The sequence below is a fragment of the Pristis pectinata genome, chromosome 2 (assembly GCF_009764475.1).
Source record: "Pristis pectinata isolate sPriPec2 chromosome 2, sPriPec2.1.pri, whole genome shotgun sequence".
NCBI lineage: Eukaryota > Metazoa > Chordata > Chondrichthyes > Rhinopristiformes > Pristidae > Pristis > Pristis pectinata.
In genome coordinates this window covers 37,607,380-37,622,667 of record NC_067406.1, presented here as the reverse complement: position 1 = coordinate 37,622,667, position 15,288 = coordinate 37,607,380, and positions in this window count along the sequence as shown.

Genomic DNA, 15,288 nt, shown 5'->3' with positions numbered 1-15,288 from the left:
TCAGCAGTCTCTTACATCTCCATTACTCTCCACAGATGCTGCCTGACCTGTTTTTATTTCAAATTTCCAGCTTCTATGTTGTTTTGCTTTTCAACATATTGTTTCCTAGCTTCGGGCCAGCTAAACAAATAACCTGTTCTCTGTGGCTTATTTGAACAACTTGTTGCCACTGACCCATCTATTTCTGTTTCTAGACTCATGTTGTTAAGTAAAAGGACAGCATCCAGTGCTAGAAACAGGCAAAGTGGCTAATGGGATAATGCATTTAGCAGCCATTGTCTCAAGCAGACAATGACAATATAAAAAGTTAACAGAAATGGAAAACCTTTCTCATGTCTGATTCCCCAATTTGTAATGACTTTGAGGGAAATTATATGTATTTGAAATTATTTTTACCGTTGATTACAGGTCAATTATTACCATCAGTTGATTAATTGCTCGGCCTGGTAAAGCCCGAAGGAATCTGGCATGTGTTAAGTAAAGGTGTTGTCTGTCATTTTTGCTGATGTAAAAGGATGAAGGTAAGATAAGATATCTTTATTTATAACAGGTACATTGAAACACGCAGTGAAATGCATCTTTTGCGTAGAGTGTTCTAGGGGCAGCCCGCAAGTGTTGCCTCGCTTCCGGTGCCAACATAGCATACCCACAACTTCCTAACCCGTACGTCTTTGGAATGTAGGAGGAAACCAGAGCACCTGGAGGAAACCCACGCAGACACAGGAAGAACGTACAAACTCCTTACAGTCAGTGGTGGGAATTGAACCTGGGTCGTTGGCGCTGTAATAGTGTTATGCTAACTGCTACTCCCCAAAATACCAACTGAACACAGCCTGGCTGCTCATTCATCTCCCACTGTAAATTCTTCAATTGGAGGGAGGGGTTGGGGAGAGTGGAAATTATTGACGCCTGCTGAAAATATAAATCTATGGCTTGAAAGCATAAAAGCATTGGCAGAGCTTTAGGCACTGGGTAGTGTCCACAAATAGAGGAAATTATAATTCTGATGTTGTTTCAAAAAAGTGTCCAAAATGAGACTGGAATGTAAATAGATGTATGTTCATATTTCATATTTGTATGTTCTCCTTTTATTCAACACAGTTTTAGTGCAGGTCGTGTTTGATTTTGTTGTCTGTTCCCATTCCAAAACACAATAATTTTGGCATAATAGCAGTTTATAGTGTGGTTTACATGGTTGCTGAAAGGAATAACGTGTTCTTGAATTATGCATGGGTACTTTCTGCAGATGGGGAGGTATTAAACAGACATTACAATGAAAACAGATTGCTATAACATCCTCATAATAATAGAAAACTTCATAAATTTATTTTGTAGTGAATTTCTTCATCTGCTGTCTTGCCCACTTGCTAGCGTGACCACGAGTGACTCAGGTGTTTGAGCAATCATTCTTGAGACTTCATACTGAATGCCTGAAACCCACAGATGACCCTGAGCCAACTTCCATCCATATGATCCTTAAACGGTAAGAGTTACCTGTTAAAATGAGGTCTCATTAAAGGTGTCGAAAGTACAGTTACTAAATAACATTGAACTTGCAGTCAGTGATTTCTTGCCCATAGTTGCCATACGTTCCTGTGCTCCCTGTCTATGCTTGATACCTGTGCGTGCTGAGGGGTTTGCTCCTCCTGCCTGTCCCTTGTGCTCCCTGCCTCTTCTCCCCACCCAGATTGGCTCCCCACACGCTTGCTTCCCATGCTAGTCCCCTGTGCCCACTGGTCATCCTTGATGGTCACTCGTAGACCCCAGATGTGCTGCCTGGCCATGCTCTCACTATGTGCCAACTTCCTCTGCTTCATATCAATGTTTCTGACACATGGCACCATCCCATGATACCCACTCATTCCCCCTGTCACTCCCATAACCCTTGACTGGGCTCACTGCCCAAGGTCCCTGTGTGTGCTCCCTCCCCATATTCCTTCCCTGTGCACCCTCGCTGTACTTGTGCCCTGTGGTTCCTATCCATGGTTTCCACCCTTCATCAATGCTCATGCTTCCAGTCAATGCTTGCAGCCTGGGGTATCTCTCCCCATACACACACCCCATGCTTGTTCTCTTTGCTCTGGTGGTTCTTGAACACCATGTTGGCTCCCCTGTTCACTCTTTATCCAGTCCCTGTGGTTCCTCCATTTACTGCCTGCTCACGCAAATGCCCATTTTCCCAGCCATGCTCACTCTCTGCACACCCTCCTTTGCCAGTTACTATTGCTTTCTTCCAATGCTTATTCCTAGTGCTAATTCCCCATACTCATACCTTGAGCTCCCAGATTGTGGCTCCCCCATTGTGCTCATTCCATTGTGCACTTACAACACAGAACAGGCTCTTCGGCCCATAATGTTGTGCTGACATAGCTAATCCCTCCATAGAGTCATTGAGTCATCCAGCACAGAAAGGGGCTCTTCAATCCACTAACAACAAACAATCTGCTGGAGAAGTTCAGTGAGTCGAGCGGCATCTATGGGGGGGGGGGGGGGGGGGGAGGAATTGTCAACGTTTCAGTTCAAAACACAGCATCAGGACTTGATGCGGGGTTTTGACCCAAAACGTCGACAATTCCTATCCTCTCACAGATGCTGCTCAACCCACAGAGCATCTCTATTTGTTGTTTGTTGCTCCAGATTGCAGCATCTGCAGTCTCTTGTGTCTCCTTCAGTCCACCATGTCTGGGCTGACCATCAAGCAGCAATCCATAAAAATCCCAAAAACCAGCTCTTGGTCTGTAGCCTACTATACCTTGGCAATACAAATGCTTGTCTCGAATATTGTCTAGAATTGTGCTCCATGACTCTAAATGTCTACATGGACTTCAGCAAGGCCTTTGACAAGGTCCTGCATGGGAGGCTGCGACAGGAGGTTAATTCACTTGGCCTTCAGGATGAAATAGTCAATTGGATTCAACATTAGCTTAGTGGGAGAAGCCAGAGAGTGGTAGTAGATGGTTGTCTCTCTGATTTGAGGCCTGTGACTAGTGGTGTGCCACAGGAGTTGGTGTTGGGCCCGTTGTTGTTTATCACCTATATTAATGATTTAGATGATAATGCTGTGAATTGGATCGGCAAATTTGTGGATGACACCAAGCTTGGGGGTGTAGTGGATAGCGAGGAAGGCTATCAAAGCTTGCAAAGTGATCTGGACCAGCTTGGAAAATGGGCTGAAAAATGCCAGATGAAAGTTAATGCAGACAAGTGTGAGGTGTTGTACTTTGGGAGGACAAACCAGGATAAGACTTACACAGTGAATGGTAGGGCACTAAAGTGTACGGTAGAACAAAGGGACCTGGGAATACAGATCCATAATTCCTTGAAAGCAGCATCACAGGTAGATAGGGTTGTAAAGAGAGCTTTTGGCACATTGGCCTTCATAAATCAGGTCATGGAGTACGGGAGTTGGGATGTATGTTGAAGTTGTCTGAGGCGTTGGTGAGGCCAAATTTAGAGTATTGTGTGCAATTCTGGTCACCTACCTTTCAGGAAAGATATTAATAAGCTTGAAAGAGTGCAGAGAAAATTTACACGGGTGTTGCCGGCACTTGAGTTATAGGGAAAGGTTGAATAGGTTGGGACTTTATTCCCTGGAGCGCAGGAGAATGAGGGGAGATCTTATAGAGGTATACAAAATTATGAGGGGTATAGATAGAGCGAATGCATGCAGGCCTTTTCCCGTCAAGTTGGGTGAGACTAGAACTAGAGGTCAAAGGTTTAGGGTAAAAGGTGAAATATTTAAGGGGCATCTGAGGGGGAACTACTTCACTCAGAGGGTGGTGCAAGTGTGGAATGAGCTGTCAGCGGAAGTGGTGGATGCAGATTCAATCGCAACTTTTAAGAGAAGTTTGGATAGGTGCATGGATGAGAGAAGTATGGAGGGCTATGGTTCGGGTGCAGGTAGATGGGACTAGGCAGGCAACCAGGCTGACATGGACTAGATGGGCTGAAGGGCCTGTTTCTGTGCTGTTGTGCTCTATGACTAAATTTTCTTGGTTGTTCTTCCTCCACTACCTTCTCAGGCAGTGCATTCCAGACTGCAGCCACCCTCTGGGTGGAAAAGAAATCTTTAGATCTCCTTTGAACCTCTTACTCCTCAGTTTAAATCTATGCCCTATTAGACACCTATGGCATGAGGAAAAGTTTCTTCCTATCTGTCTTCCCTATGCCTCTCCTAATTTTGCACACCCCTCAGCCTCCTCCGCTCCAAGGAAAAATCAAACTCAGCCCATCCATTTTTTCCTAACTGAAAGACATAGCAAAAGAGTACTTTGGAAGTAAAGAGAAGGTCCTCTAACCAGAGGATCCCAAAAAAGACTTCACACACATATAAAGGTACAAGTGAAGAGAGATAACAATTAAGATCCATTAACATGTACAGAGTGCCACAAAAAGCTGAACCATCTCACAATTGTGGTCAAGGTCTGTGAAGACATATCAGATCCCTTGCTCACCACCAGCACAAATGTTCCTCAATCAATTACCACCTTACAACACCTTTCCACAAGTTATCATTGGCCACCTCCACAAATACAACTATTTTTCATCAGATGATTTCAGCTTTCAGTGATGTTTTTGGCATGATGCAATCAAGTCATTATGCCTCCATTTTAAATCAAAGCATCATAGATGAACTTTAGTCCACTTGCACCTGAATTATGGATGTGAAAGCCACAGCTAGAGGATTTTTTACTGCCTTGATATTGGCTTGGAAGGAAAAAGCAGCTGGATGGACAATGTTTTAGCAGTTTACACCCAAATCCTAATGATATTGATCCAATCCTGATTGTGGCCAACCGGAAGACTTGGAGAACCATGGATGAGCTCCAACTCATTCTCTACAGATGGCACACTTGGTGTTTGATAACAGACCACAGTTTGCATTGTATGAATTTGAAAGTTTTAAATATAATGGCATTTGTGTACTATCACTCAATTACCTAGTTTCAAACAGAGTAGCTGAAAGTGTGGTGAGAGTACTGAAGAACCATTAGAAGCTCAAGTTAATGATGGATCAATGAACCTTACATTAAGTTGGAGGTTGGCAAACTTTTTGTTCAAAATAGGAACTACTCCACATTTGACTACAGGGTTTCACAGCATCTGAGCTCTTCAGCAAGAGGATATATCCGACTCGATTCAGTTTAGTTTGCTCAAATTTGGAAGAGATATTGGAGGAAAATAATTATGTACATGTTGGCGGTATACATCGAGGGAGTGGAACTGCAAGGAGCAGAACAGAAGAAGGGAGAATGGAAAAAGTCAGAAGATTTAGTGAGGCTAAAGTTGAGAGTGTTCGGGAGTGGAACTGCAAGGAGCAGAACAGAAGAAGGGAGAATGGAAAAAGTCAGAAGATTTAGTGAGGCTAAAGTTGAGAGTGTTCAGACACCGCTCAATACACCATGACCAATGTTGGGAAGTTGGCAGCATTGTTAGAAGTTCTGGAACCAGAGGATACATTGTGAAATTCAGTGATGGTGAATGGAATGTACAACTGGATCATACTGCAATAGCTACCGATGCACCAGGAGTAGTGAATGAATTTGATATGAATTATGCAAGAACAAAGAAGTACCAGCAGGCTGAGTCAGGTAGATACTCAAGTGAGCAATTGGAAATCCCTGGAATGTTTCAAGTATCAGTGCCTTTAAGCAGTTCTCAAAGAGTGCAGAATCTAATCAAAGACTGAATCCTTAAATGCAAGTGTAGTATTTATATTAACCAGAAAATGCTTTATAAATAATTGGGATATGTGTCAGTCTTTAACAAACTGAAGCAGTACTGTGTATGCATGTACATCTCTTTAAAAATACTAATGGAAATGTATGACTTTACTGTTAGTGCATGATACACCACCATCTTTGATGAGTAATCAGACCAGGTAAGCACAGCAGACTCTACAGAGAGATTAGTTTTCCCATTTGTATAATAAATAGTCATTGAGCAAGTACAATAATGCCCAGTCAAGCCTTTGCATTTCTAAGGAGAAGATTGCATCAACCAGTAGTGTGAATGTGCAATAATTATTTTGAATAATTGTTCAAAAGAACAGTATTCTGTGGTACACTTTACAATAATTTGAAATGACACAAAGATAGGCAGCATTGCAAGCAGTTTAGACAGTACAAAGAGACATTAATAGATTAAACAAATGTGAAAAAACTGCAGCAAATGGATTCTAATGCAAACAAATGTGAGATCATCTACTTTGAAATGAAAATGGATCAAATGGAGTAGATTCTAAATGAGGGATAGCAACAAATCTTACTTATACATTATTGTCTAATATCTCTAATTAATAGCTGAGGTTTGTTACGGAGACTAACAAACTGTAATTTAAAAATAAAACAATAGCAGAACATTCAGGGGACTATCTTTTCTGAAATGCCTTGATAGCTTGCATAGTGGCATATCCAAGAGCTTTCCGGAATTATGTAATAACCAGACCTGATTGTGCGACCTCACTGATCATTGCCGCAGTGTTCATGTAGTGACGTCTGCACATGTAAGCTCAATATAAGCTACGATTTGTCCCATGAATGCTTGTGCTGTTTTGGATCCCCAAGGACTGCTTCTTTCTACTATTTTTTTCTGAAGTTGTTTGGGTTATAATTCGTGGCTCCTCATTGCCCTTTGATACCTGTGATGACTGCACACATGTGAATCAATTGCCAAGTTATACAGAATAGTTAGAATGAGAATTCACTTTTTTTTAATTATTGTTTTGATTATTACCACTATCAAGCTCTGTTGCCATCTTCAACCGAAGTGTAATTGATTATGAGCTGTTGAATACCAAGAAATAGCAACTTTAAAATATATTTCAGTGTTCAAAGTTAATTTCAGCAGAAATAGAATTGAAACTGAGCACCTAGGTTTGATTAATTACTTTCCCAATAATTTAATGATCAATTAACTCTTTTTTTGCACATTTGGTAATGGGGAATGACCTACAAGCAAAGAGAGCACCTTGTTCAAAGGAGCAGTATTCCATAATACCCTATTACAGTAATTTAAAATGACACATGAAACATAATTCAGCAGCACCATTCTTATCATGCCATCTGCTTCAGTTCAATAAAATTTAATGAAAATCAAAGATAATCATGTTACCATGCCAAATTTACCATATTGCCATTGGGGTAGTAACAGAGCATCATTACAATGGCCAGATTGCTAATACCAGTTAAGAATCTTCCTGCAACAACCAATATTGTTTTAATTTATCCTGTCAAAACCAATATATAGGGTTTAAATGCATACCCTTTTCCCATTTTATCAATTTTGAATTCCATGCATGTGCATTTTAAAACAATGAGCTGAATGGTTAGAGGGTAGGTGTGATTTTGTTGTTGAATGCAGTCCACAACCTGTCAGTCAGACTGTCTGTGGAGTAGTTCTGGAGAACCGTGGTGGTAAGCAGACCTGCAGGAAAAAAATGTTGTGAGTGGGATACATTTAGCTGAGCCTTCTGTGATTATGTAGGCTACTTCAGCCAGTGATGAAGTATCACAGAAGAAATGTCAACTGTAGTCAAGAAGGCAGCAGATTATTTAATGAGAATACCAAGAAAAATAACATAAGCCACTATAGACAACAACGTTTAATCAGTGAATGTGTGCACTTCTTTATTTACTGCTCATTCTTCCAAATACTTTCAACTCAATGTCCACCACTTGATCTCACACTTCTCTTTCTCTGGGTCCTGTCTTCCCACTTATATGGACATATTCTGGTGTCCCGGCATCCAGAATTTTTAATCCAGACACTCACAAACTCTGAGAACATTTTATTTTATTGCTCTCATCACACCTCTCCCCATTTCTTTGCTGATTGGTAAACAATCACTTCATCCCTTTTCTGTACATTATGGTTTTCAAACATTAAGTAAGACTTATTCAATGATAAAATTAGCAGTGATAATTACTCACACCTTATTTCTCAGCTTCCAAATGTTTGCTCATTTAAAACAATGGGACGCATTCTAATTGTGACATTTCCCTGTGAGCAGTGGTTGATGGATGGACAGACACTGAGATCGACAGATGGATAACAGCTATCAATATTAGAGTCAAGGGAATAATAGCAAATTACCAGACGTACTGAGGCAATATAAAGTAAATGGTAACATTTTTAAAGGGAGTGTAAGCACAAAGAGATCTGTGAGTTGACACACACAAATCTGGGAAGGTGGCAGGATGTATTGATAAAGGTATGGAAAATAAAATGCAAGGCTCCTGGCCTTAAGTAAATTTGTAGAATGCATAGGTATGGGAGCTATGTTAAAATAAATGAACTCAGGAAATGTTGGAAGTTCTCAGCAGGTCAAAAAGAGCAGTGAAGACAGAACAGAGTTTCAACAGAACATAAGAAGTCAAGGACAGAGTGGGTGGAGTGGGAGGAGGCAGAGATAGGCTGCCAGAAGCTCAAAGCCAATCTGTCATTGGTCTCCCTTTGCATGGTGATTAATGAATCCAATATACAAAATTGAAAGTTGTACAAGAACGACAAGGGCTGATTAACTTTCTTCCTGCTGACCCCAAAGCCACACAAGTATCCCTTCAATCTGAAAGAGCTGTGCTCTTGTACTTCTTCCAATGCCTTGAAGAACGGTACCTTATCCGTCATTTAAGTATGTTGTATCTTTCCACATTTATAAGTTGTAAATAATGATTTTGCTATTTTCATTTGTGTCTCTTCTGTGCTTTCTTTTATATTCTTGCTTGTCCATGACAAGCCCCTTTTGTCTTGCACTAGCAAACACTATGTCACATTGTTTTCTGTCTTCCATCCTATCTCAGACCTTCCCTTTTGTTCTTTCTTGTCTTCAAATGTTCACTGCCTCTATATATGCTTAAACCTTGTGTGGAGAGCTTTTCTCAATATTAACCTCTTGCTGTCTGTGACACTGTGATTGTGATCAAGGGAGGTATTAAGAAAGAAAATACTGCAAAAGTCACCCCTCTCCCTCTCCTCATTATACCAGCTATCTTCCCTCTCCACTCTCAGGCCTGATGTGGGGTCTCGGCCCACAACTCCTACCCCCCCCCCCCACCCCCCCCCAACTGATGTTACTTGACCCATTGAGTTCCTCCAGCACTTTGTTTTTTGCTCCAGCTTCTTGTGTCTGCAAAAACCATTAAGACTGCAAGTAAAGTATGATCCAGGAAATGAATATCACCACTGGCCACTAAGATTCCCCAAACCCTGCTGAGACTGACACCATCAAAAAGTTCCAACATTAATGTTTGTTTTGGTTGTGGCTCTGCATTGAAAAAAGTTAGTGAAATAAGGATACAATGAAAGAAAGAAGAGCAGGGAAGGAGTACTGTGAACTTTGTTGGGTGCTGGCATGAGCCCAATCAGCTAAGTGGCCTTCTTCTGTGCTGTAATATGTAAGAAACTTTCAAAATGGAGGCTGTGTGGAGGAATTACTGAAGAAAGAGGGCCATGGTCAGGGTATTGCTCAAGAGATTGTGGCATGGGCAGGGGTAGTAAATGCAGATTGGGACTTTGAGGAGAGTGATGTGCTTAAATGGATATGGTACCCAGAAGTTGGAGGCAGGTGGATTTAAGGCAGTGGGGTGGGTGGAGGGCAGTGAATGAAAAACAGGAATCCTTTTAGGAAGTTGTAGAGAACATCAGATCTGGAGTGAATGGGGAGCTGAAAGGTCGAAGCATTTGTGAAAAAATAAAATCAGCTTTGGAGAAACTCATGGGACTAAAAAGCTATGGATCCCCACGGCATCCTGATCTTCATTTTTAGAAGAATTGCCTAAGGAGAAAGTGGATGCAGTGATTGTCATTATCCAATATTCCACTGATTCTAGAACAGTTGAAAAATTGAAAGGTAGCGAATGTAACTTCACTAATTAAGGAGAGATAAAATGAGGAACTACAGGCCAGTTAACCTAGACAGTAGTAGGGAAACTGCTAGAATTACTTTTAAGGGAGTAGCAGCAGGGCACTTAGAAAATAATCATAGGATTGGGTGAAGTCAACATGGATTAATGGAAGGGAAATCATGGTTGACAATCCACTAACATTCTTTAAGGCTGTAACTCACAGAATAGAGAAGAGGGTAACAACGGATGTGGTGTACCTACCTGGACTTTCAGAAGAGCTTTGACAATAACTACTTATGTTGTATCTGAAATGATATTACAACAGATAGGATTGGGGATAATATGTTGCTGTAGCTTGAGGACTGGTCAATGAACAGCAAAAAAAAGAACAGAAATAAACATTTTGGGAATGGGAGGAGGTGACTGATGAGCTGCTACTAGGATTGATCTGAGGCCACAGCCACTCACAATCTATATCAATGATTTGAATGAGGCGACCAAGCATAATAAATCCAATTATGCTGATGAAACATAGCTGGGTGCCAGTATGGGCTGTGATGTGGAGGAGGCAAAGTGACTTTAAAAGGACACAGACAGGCAGAGTAAATGGGCAAGGATATAGTAAATGGAATCTAATGTGGAAATATCTGAAGTCGTCCACTTTGGTAGAAAGTTTGGAAAACTAGAGTACTTTTTAATGGGATGGAAATGTGCTCAGGGACAGCAAGTAGTTGGAAAGACAAATGGTATGTTGACCATTTTTTTGAGAAAAGTTTGTCTACAAGAATAGAGATCTGGAATTATATGGTGCCTGGGTGATTCCTTATCTGGAATATTGTGCATTGGTTTCATCTCCTGACCCAAGGAAGGATATTCTGGCTATAGAGGGAATGCAACAAGTGAATTCCTAGGATTATGGTTTTATCCTATGAGCCGACTGGGAACATTGAAAACTTAGAAAAAATAAATAATCTCATTAAAGCATATAAAGCGCTTACAGGGTAGATGAGTTAGAAATGATGTTTACTCTGGCTGGTGTACCTAGAACCAAGAGTCAAAATAAGGAGTCAGCAGCTCAGGACTGAGATGGGAAAAAAATTCTTCACACAGAGGGTAATGAATCTACCAAAGAAGGTTATGGAAACTCATTCGCTGAGTAAATTCAAAACAGAGGTCTGTGCATTTTTTTAGATACTAATTGAATTTGCGGATATGGAGTCAGTGCAGGAAAATGGCACTGAGGTAAAAGATCAGCCATGAAATGATGAATGTGGAGTAGAGGCAACAGGCCAAATGACCTATTCCTGCTTCTATTCCTTATATTCTTATGTTCTTAAGTTTCAAGACTGTCAAACAATGGGTGCTAATTGGAATGATGAGACCTTGCTCCCCATGATTTAAGGAATAATGTCAGCTGTGTGCAACTGATGAGGAAATTGCATTAGGGGAATGGCGATTTGCAACTGAAAGTGCCCAGTTAAATTTTTGAAGTTATACATTTCGACCTGGAAATGGTTGCAATCATATTTACTCTGGATGCATGACACTAGAAAACTAACTTTTCACGTCTGAGTTTCTGGGGCATTAACTTTCCAGCATTTTCGAGTTCTAGTGAATAGTCATTGACCTGAAAGGTTAACCCTGTTTCTCTCTCCACTGGCGTTGTGTGATCTTCTGAGTATTTCCACCATTTAAACTGGTATTTCAGATTTCCAGCAAAGACAGTATTTTGGTTTTGAACTCTGCCAAACATTTATAAATCCCTGATCAAGGTAATGGGGAACAAATTCTAAAATTAGTGATGAAGTCCTGATGAAGGGTCTCGACCCGAAACATCAACTGTTTATTTCCCTTCATAGATGCTGCCTTACCAGCTGAGTTCCTCCAGTACCTTGTGTGTGTTTAACAAATTTTCTGTTCTTTTTCTGCTACAAAGTTTAATGACGCTATGATTTGGGTGCTGGGTCACTGAATGAAAGCGCTGCTGTGAGAAGCTGGGTTAAAGGAAGATAGGGGCCACAAATCAGTGAGGCTGCATCAATGGCACTGTTACGTCAAATGGCAAAACAAAACTGATGCAGAAACTGAGAGCTAGGAACATGAGCCAGCAAAAAGTGTGAGAATAGACTGATAATTCAAATGTTGAAATATAAACATTAAAAATAAATATTCAAAAATAACAATAATTTATTAAGAAATGCATAATAGGACTGTTGCTATAGGCTATAAAAATAACAATGGCAAATGAGTCTTGAGTATGTCTGTGTGAGGAAATGTCGTTCCTATAGAAACTGGACGACTATTTAGAAATAGTATGCACTTAATAATAGTAATCATGTCAAGGGTTTTTTGATTGATTGGTCACTAAACTGTAATTTTTTTTAGCATGTAGCCATTGGAAGACAATGAAATTGCTGCATTTGATACGGAGCCACTTAAATGCTGGTGTAATTTTAGAATGCATTTAATCACAATTTTCTCCATTGTCTATTGTCTCTTTAAACTGTTCTTACCAGCCCACTCAACCTTCATCTCCAACGGCAAGTATGACAAAATCATGCACTACTTTGTCAGTGATTGAAATCATCTGTCCAGGTGCTTCTGTGGCTGCCTATTTCCCTTCTATTCAAACAACATTCCAACTGAAGCCCCCTGCCAAAGGGCTGGTTCCTTATCCTTTCCTCTCCAATACCTGAACTCCCTTCCTTCTCTCTCCAACCTTATCTATTTGATGAGAGCCACCATGACTCCATTCTGCTGATATGACTCCCTTTCCTCAGGTATTGCATTCTCCCAATTTTCTCAGAGATTGTGGTTCCTCAAAACCATGCCCATAATTCCGATATTTGCTCTCTTCACCTTCCTTGACATTGCTTCAGTGTTTGGCACAGTCACACCATCCTCCTCTAATGTTTTACCCCAACTATTAAGTCATAATATGATCATCACTGTTAACGTGTGCACTTTTCACTCCTGCAGTGTTATGTCTGTAGGGAGCTGGCCTTGGTCCTTTCATCTAATTTATTCTACTCTTTAGTGACATTCCCTAAAGACATACTATTGGTTAATGGCTTTGTGCTCCATATCTTCACCAACTCTCTGTTGCTTTCTATCTGCTCTGTTCTATCTGACATTCTTTCTTGACGAAGATGCAAATCGCTGAGGTTACCTTTTTCAGCCTGCATGCAGCTTACACTTGGATTCTAATCATGTGTGTCATCTACGTAAATCTATTCCTGTGCTCTCCTGGCCAATCTCTCATGACAGCATGATCTGGACTTTCCCACCTGAAGCACAGAGTGGCAATACTTGCTTTCTAGGCTGAAGGTTTAAACTATCTTGTAAAGCAAGACTTGTGATCATAGAGTCATAAAGCACAGAAAGAGGCCCTGTGAACGATCATGCCCGTGAGAACCATCCAAATATCCGCAAGTATCTAATTAAGTTAGAAAGGGTATGGAAAAGATTCACAAGGATATTGCTGGGACTGGGTTATAAAGAGAGAATGGATAGGCTAGGACTGTTTTCACTGGAGCAAAGGAGGCTGAGGAGTGACCTTATAGGAGTTTATAAAATCATGAGGGGGAGAGATAGGGGTAGATATTCACAGCCTTTTTCTGAGCACAGGGGAGTCTAAAATTGGAGGGCATAGGTTTAAGGTCAGAGAGGAAAGGTTTAAAGGGGACCTGAGGAGCAAGATTTTCCACACAGAGGGTGGTGGGTATATGGAATGAGCTGCCAGAGGAGGTGGTAGAGGCAGATACAACTATAACTTGTAAAAGCCATTTGGACAAGGACATGATATGAAAGGTTTAAGAGGGATATGGGCCAAATGCAGGCAACTGGGTCTAGATCAGGTGGGCATTTTGGTTGACAAGGACAAAATGGGCCAAAGGGCCTGTTTCTATGCTGCATATCGCTATGACTATCTATATCAACCTTATTCACCAGCACTTGATGCATCACTCCGATGTCCTGGCGATTCAAGTGCTTTTCCAGGTGCAAGAGTATTTGCCTCCATCTTCCACTCAGGCACTGCGTTCTAGATTCCAAACACAATCTAGGTAAAAAAAAAGTCTTCCTCAGATCCTCTCTAAACCTTTTAACCCTTACCCTAAACCTATATCCTCTAGTTATAGGCTTCCTTCCTTCCAGGCTACAAATCACAATCTCGTGCTTCTCTGATTAGGGTTGCTGCTTCTTTTACCTTCCCACCAAAGAATCCTGTTCCCACATTTTCTTCACTCAGTATTAAAAAAATATGAAGGAAGGCAGATGGTACAATATCTTCTCATGGGGGTCATGTAGGAAATGTGGTTCCCACTGAGACTGATGAATTCATTAAGAATGAAGTTGTCCATAGATAATACTTGCTAATTTTTCATTTAATGTTTTGCTAGTTTATATGTTTGATCATTGCCATGCAGTTTAATGCAAATTGCAAATAGAAATACACTATGCAGTCACTTTTGTGTTAATAGTGCTTGTTATTAGTGTATCTATGCTTGTGAGTATTCTCCTTTTAATCTATCTCTATGATGTCAGCATCCTTTTCATGCACTTCTGCAACAAACTAACATTATGTATATTCTGTCTCTGACTATTTAATGTAAAGGCCAGTATGGCCTCTTGCAAGGTTTCATCACAATGTTCTTGTGATTCTGATAGTCAGTTAAGTAGGTCATGAGTTGTAGCAATCTTCACATCTTGAAGTTTTCTTCTATTACTTAGCCAGAGGCAGAAAATAGAATGTCACTGGTGCTGACTTGAAAAATCATACCTGTTCCTGTGAATTCCTCACTGATGGTATTCCCAATTTTGTCAACCGTGCAGAAGACTTTATCTTGGATTTTACTCCAACAAAAAGACATCAGCGCCAGGCATCATGAAAGATGTTTTTTTTCCCTCTGCATGGTTGGGACTTCATCCGTCAATTGCAGAGAAGAAAAGCCATGATCTGTGACATTATAATGTTCAGTGACAGACTTCACCAAGCCAGCACTCATTCGGTGTCTTTCTCTGAGGCATTATTTAGACCTCACTGTGAGGGAGGTACAAAGTGCTATGATATAGATTATAAATCATATAGATTGATTTCCTCTTTTGTGGGCTCTTAAAAGAGAAAAAATGATAAATGAAGACTAAATGCATTGTCCAATATTCTTCTTAAATACCATATTTACCTGTTTGTGCCATGACATTTCACAATCATTAAAATATTGAATACAGTAAGTATGGCCTCAAGTGCGGTATGGAACAGAACTGTACAGCCTGAGCGCATCACCACAAAGTGTAACTTACACAATTTCAGAAATTTCTTTCAGATGTAGAAACAGGTAAGGGACCTCAATTATGTAGGAACCATCTGTTTTCTTAATCTTTACCTGTTGACTGCAGGAATGGAGTACTGTTCATTGCCCACGTGTCCTTTCGTGGAGTACAA